This window comes from Belonocnema kinseyi, chromosome 6 (assembly GCF_010883055.1).
Source record: "Belonocnema kinseyi isolate 2016_QV_RU_SX_M_011 chromosome 6, B_treatae_v1, whole genome shotgun sequence".
In the NCBI taxonomy this organism is placed as follows: domain Eukaryota; kingdom Metazoa; phylum Arthropoda; class Insecta; order Hymenoptera; family Cynipidae; genus Belonocnema; species Belonocnema kinseyi.
The window spans coordinates 128,876,534-128,883,075 of record NC_046662.1 but is presented as its reverse complement, the minus strand read 5'-3'; positions in this window follow the sequence as shown (position 1 = coordinate 128,883,075).

Sequence of the window (6,542 nt, the reverse complement as noted above, 5' to 3'; positions counted from 1 at the left end):
CATATGGAAAGTGTTCAGTCATAGTTTTAAAATTGTTTGCTTGAAACTTTTCAGAAGTCGACAATGTCAAAATATAAAGAAGCGTTTGAACTTATTAAAATAAACTAGTTTATGAATTTAAAATTCAAAGTCTCAATATTTGTAAAATTTCTAATATCTTATAGTATAACCTGTCAATTCAAATTATTTAATTTTAAACGTTTTAAATGGAATCGCTTATGATTCTGCAATATATTTTTTGGCAGCTTTAGGATATAAATAATTTAAAGCTGCAATGGGCAAATTATTCTATTTCAAACCTCGTGAAAAATTGGAATAAATGTAAAGCGAAAACTTTTTATAATGAGAGGAATTTCAAATTGAAAGGTTTTAATATATTTGCATTTTAAAACATTCAAATTGAGTAATTATTATAAACAGAAATTTCACGAATTGTATGATTTGGGAAAGTTCTTCATAGATTTGATAAATTAAATATTAAAGCCGTGATATTTGTTAAATTTTGAATATGCCTCATGTATAACCTGATAAATTCAAATTATTTAATTTTGAACGTTTCGAATTGAAAATTTAAATTTAAATTTAAATTTCAATGTTAAATTTTTCAATTGTTTAAGATTTGATTTTTAAGTTCAGAAATTTTTCGAATGCTTCAAATTTTACAGTTTTAAACCTTTTTTCAATTTCAATAATCGAGAAAAAAATATTAAATTTTAGTAGGTACACACCCTGACTTTTTATTTTTATATAAAAAAATTAATTTTGGAAATACCCCGTGCGTCAAGGTAGAAAATCCATCGAGAGGGGGAAAAATTTACGTATACACTGCAACGCGAAAATGACCCTTGCGTCAAACTTTAGAGAGTAACATTTTACCCCAAGATAGCAGAAATAACCACGCCTTATCACATAAGAAAAAATATGATTTTATAAAAAAATTCCGTCACTTATTTATTACATGAAAACATTTGGTTCTAAAGTTTTTTTGCTGAAAAAAATAAAAGTTATTAGTCTTATAAAGTATCTTCTTTCTACGTTTAACAAAATGTTTTTTGTGTTTTTGTGTTTTTGTATTGTTGTATTTTTTAAACTTATCCTTTAATTTATTATAACTCAATCATGCATCTGAACACGCAAATGTATTAGATATTACGTAAGGAAAAATGTAAATGTTCTGTTTAATTATTAACTAATTGAAATAAATTCTGTTTGGCCCTAAAACTAGAAATATTCCACCAACAATTAAATTGTAAGTTTTTCTCGAGATTCAATATAATTCCTTACTGATTATAAAGAAATACAGCCTTAGAAATTAAAAATGTTCAATAATGAAGGAATTTAATGAAATATTTGAATCCCTATTTAAGGTCAAAAATATTGATAAAATATTGCAAAAACAAATTCTTCACTGATTCCATATATTTTTTTTCCGAAGGATTTATGAAGGAAAGAAGGAAAACTTGTCGAATATCCGGGGTTTTGGGAGATCCTCGGATCAATAAAATGTTAAAAGATCAAAAAATTTGTTGAGGAAATGATTATTTTCCCGACAAATATGAATTTTGCGAAAGATAGAAACCAGCGAGTAGCAGAAGGCAGAATTTGAAAGATTAGAATCATTTGCTAATTTATTTTTGTACTCACAATTCTGAAATAATAGAAGAATTCTAGAGATTCACGGCTCTTCCAAAGCGCCAGGTCTTGAAGATGGTGTCCCCAAATTTTGCGAAATACGTTGCGAAATTGAGTAAAAAGCAGAGAGAACTGACATGCCCTGTCTGTGTTTTTGTAACTGTACTTGTGATCAACCGCCAGGCTAGCTGTTACCTTCACTCTATACGCGGAATCGGGGCGCCCTCAGTTATCGACCGTGGGTCGAGACTGCAATTCTCAAAGGGGAAAATCTCTTCTGGGACACTGACTTTTAGATGAGACTATCATCACTCGATATTATTTCAAAAAAATAAGACACGTGTCCCGGATATTTTGGTCCCTTGTAAGAACTATGAGCGTTTGTAAATCACATTAGCCAAGGGTGCAGAAACTCTACCGGTTCGCGCGCATGGACTCCCATCAAGATCCGCTGGTACAGCGGAACAGAGTCTGATTGATGACCACGCTTCTGCCGTGGGTTCGAATCTTTTTCTCAACTTTTTCTTTCGTATTGCAAACATGTCAAGTAATAATTTTTAATGCTTTCCCGGCGAATAAAAATGTTTTTTTTTTAGAAATATTACTGGGAAGTAAATAGCCAAGGACTCAGAACCTGTACCGGTTCACGCGCATGAACTCCCATCATGCTCCGTTGGTTCAGTGGAAAAGATTCTGACAGGTAACCCCGCTGTCGTGGGTTCGAATCTTTTTCTTAACTTTTTTTTCGTATTGTAAACATGTCAAATAATAATTTTTAATGCTTCCCCGGCGAATAAATTATTTGTTTGAAAAATACTACTGGGAAATAAATATCATGCAGGCACTTTTCGAATAATTTATTTGTATAATCGTAATTTTTTTTACATTTTTGCGAGTGATAATCGCCATGGATTACCACGTAGCTGGGTGATGCAGTGTTCACTGCAGCAATGGAAGGAGTGAGAATCAGCCAAAGGTTAGATAGTTCTCAATTGGGAAATAAAAACAAAAAATGTGAATACAATTTCCTACAAAATATTGAAATGGACTTTTTTGCAAATAACATCTGCAAACGCATAAATTTGATAAATAAAACAATTTGTGATTGTATGTAAATTTGTAAATTTACCGAGTTTGAAATTATAACTGGATTATAAATGATGAATTTATCAAGTTACTTAGCAACAAATTTCAAAACTATCAAACTTCGACATTAGGCCCTCTGCAAATTGATTTATAAATTGCAAGATTATCAAGTTGCCGAATAACTATTCCGGGTATTGTACAATTTTCCACATTGATTATTATTCCAAAATTACAAAACTGGCGAATCTTGACTTTTCTTTATAAATTTTTAATTTATCAAGTTACCTAGCAATAAATTTCAAAACTATCAAATTTCAAAATTAGGCTGTATGCAAATTTATTCATAAATTGCAAGCTTATCAAGTCGCCCGACTATAAATCTCGACAATACACAATTTTCAAGATTTACAATTTTAAAATATAAATGAAAAATTTATCATTTCGTCAAATTTTTTTCCTAAATTGCCAAATTTATGACATGTTAAATTTTGAAATGTTAATTGTGGTGAGTGCTTACATTTTTTTTTAAATTGTAGTGAGTGCTTACATTTTTTTTTAAATTGCACGTTTATGAATGCTGTAGGGAAAATATCTAACTTTGACACAAACCAGAAACGCTTGAACGTTAGCGGAAGCAAGCGAAATCCTCCGATTAGAGAAGGGCAAGTGCCAGATATTGTAGTGGTCAGTGCCGCAACTTTACTCATATTTTACTTACATAAAAATGCATTCATAAACTTACAATTTAAAAAAAATGTAAGCACTTACCACGCTCTACGTTTTAAAATTGTAGATGTGACAAATTTGGCAATTTAGAACAAAAAATTTTACATACTGATAAATTCGTAATTAGATTTTAAAATTATACATCTGGAATTTTCAGCCGCAAAAATGTAAAAAGATTACGATTATACAAATAAATTATTCGAAAAGTGCCTGCATGATATTTATTTCCCAGTAGTATTTTTCAAACAAATAATTTATTCGCCGGGGAAGCATTAAAAATTATTATTTGACATGTTTACAATACGAAAAAAAAGTTAAGAAAAAGATTCGAACCCACGACAGCGGGGTTACCTGTATTTTTGAAGTAATATCGATTGATGATAGTCTCATCAAAAAGTAAATGTCCCAGAAGATGTTTTCCCCTTTGAGAATTGTAGTCTTAACCCACGTTCGATAACGAAGGGCGCCCCGATTCTGCGTATAGACTGAAGGTAACAGCTAGTTTGGTGGTTGATCACAAATACAGTTGCAAAAACACAGACAGGACATGTCAGTTCTCTCTACTTTTTACTCCATTTCGCAACGTATTTCGCAAAATTTGGGGACACCATCTTCAAGACCTAGCCCTTTGGAAGAGCCGTGAATCTCTAGAATTCTTCTATTATTTCAGAATTGTGAGTACAAAAATAAATTAGAAACGATTCTAATCTTTCAAATGCTGCCGCCTGCTACCCACTGATTTCTATCTTTCGCAAAATTCATATTTTTCGGGAAAATAATCATTTCCTCAACAAATTTTCCGATTTTTAAACATTCTATTGATCCGAGGATCACCTAAATCCCCGGATATTCGACAAGTTTTCCTTCTTTCGTACACAAATCCTTCGGAAAAAAATATGGAATCAGTGCCGTACCTATTAAAAAAAATTCAAAGTCGGATTGAACCAACACCCTTAATACAAAATCAGACATTACATTGTTTCTTACATCTTCGGCTGAAACACAGAAATTTGTTTTCTTGTTTTACTTAAAATTAAATTTTTTTGCTTTAGAAACATTAAGAGGGACAAAATTTTGATAACAAATCGTAAATTTCTGGGAAATTGTTTACAAGATTGATTTAATTTTTCTAGAAAGAAATATTTATTTTAATTTCATGTACCTGGATGACAGTTTTGACCATCATGACGTCTCTGAAGCTAGCACCGCCTTTTTTGAAAATCAAAATAAAAATATACTATAATTAAGGGATAATTTAGGGCTGAAAAGAACCCTAGGTACCAAATTTTGGGCTCTGCAATTTTTTTATAAAAAACGTGTTGCGCGCCTACTTCACATGAAGCTGGCACTGCCACACCTGTAACTTCGAAACTACTTATTTAATCTAATCAAATTTTTGATGGAATGAAGGTCTCATTTAGAGCTGGAAATCCCTGCTAGGTCCGACCCCACAGACCTGTTAGTCTTTTTTTTACAATGCCTGCTCTGGTTTCACATGTGAAGCTGGCACCGCCACCTTTAAAACTCATAAATCAGAGTTGCAATCAATTCCAAAATTATACCGAAATTAACGGCTCATTATGGGCTCAAAAGAACACGAGGTCCCAAATTTTGAGCTATTAAATTTTTTAAGTAAAATGCATTGCACGCTGACTCTACGTGAAGCTTGCAACGCCATAACTTTAGCTTCAAAACAATTGGTTTAATCCACTAGTAATAGGCTTTTTTAGAATGTAAGGGCACATTTAGAGGTCCGAGAAGGTGACAAAGTATCTGATTATCAAAGAAAACTTTTCTGTTCTGAGAATATAGTCTCAATATGCTTTTCTTACATTTTTTTATGGTGTAAATGATCCGTACCGAAAAATGCAACTTTGATCACAATATGTATATTCGGATTTTACATTTAAAAATCGCTATTTTTTATTTTAACTAAAATTTTTCCTAAATTTCAGAATTGGTTATTTGGTCGCTTTTTTATTGACCTGCATTCTAAGTATTAAGCCATCAAAACGTGCAAAAACTCTGAGAATGAACAATTAAACCTTAGCTACCTGTGACTGTATACCTTCATCACTGCACCCAGCGGCCTTTGCCAGGTACATCACCGGGGTAAAATCCCAATACTCGGCAATCCTCCCTGCATGCTCTGTCACGAAAAATAGAGTTCTGCGCGAGGTTGGAAAGAGCTTTTCAGTCCTCGTTTTTCCTCGAAAACGCTCGAAAATTGCGAATTCAGAAATAAATAGGCTTCGGCGATCATTAAAGAGGCTTTCGCGATATCCTAAAACTCCCTCCGTGCTCTGTCAAACCGAGTTTTCCCGATGATTTTAGAGTACTGAGCGAGCACGCAGCGAGATTTCAAACAAATATTCAATGTTTCACAAGTGCTCGCTAAAGTGTATTTAATGCTCGCGGAAGCCTACTTATTTCAGAATTGGCAATTTTCGAGCGTTTTCGAGGAAAAACGAGGACTGACAAACTTTCTCCAACCTCGCGCAGAACTCTATTTTTCGTAACAGAGCATGCAGGGAGGACTTGCCGAGTATTAGGATTTTGCCCCCGGTCTAGCCTCGAATAGTTGGGCGGGTATATCTGATATCTTACGATTAGGATCCATTGTATCCATTTTCGCTCATAATATGCTATTTTTGCAATACAACTAAATAGGCTCTATTGTTGAATTCGAAATTCAAAAAGCACCAATTTATAGTTTTTAACTAATAAATAATTTATGTATTCTTATAAACGATAGTAAGCGATTTTATAATTATTTTTATATTTATTATGCAAGTTTTGTTTTTAATCAAATTTCGAATGAAATTTAAAGAGTAAAACACAATATTGATTATACATTTTTTTGATATTAACAAGTATCATTTGACTACCCAATGTGATTTTGATGAGTTCAATGTAATAACAAACGCGATTCTCATCACAAATTGTGTAACTAATTTGCAGTCTTAACAATTTTTAAGTGCTTGAAATTGCGAAATGAAACCAATTAATCAAAACTGTTCAAAACCCAGGTGGAAATACACCACCGGCCCAGTACTGGCTTGTAATGCTTAGCGGTACTGGCGTGCCAGCACTGGCGC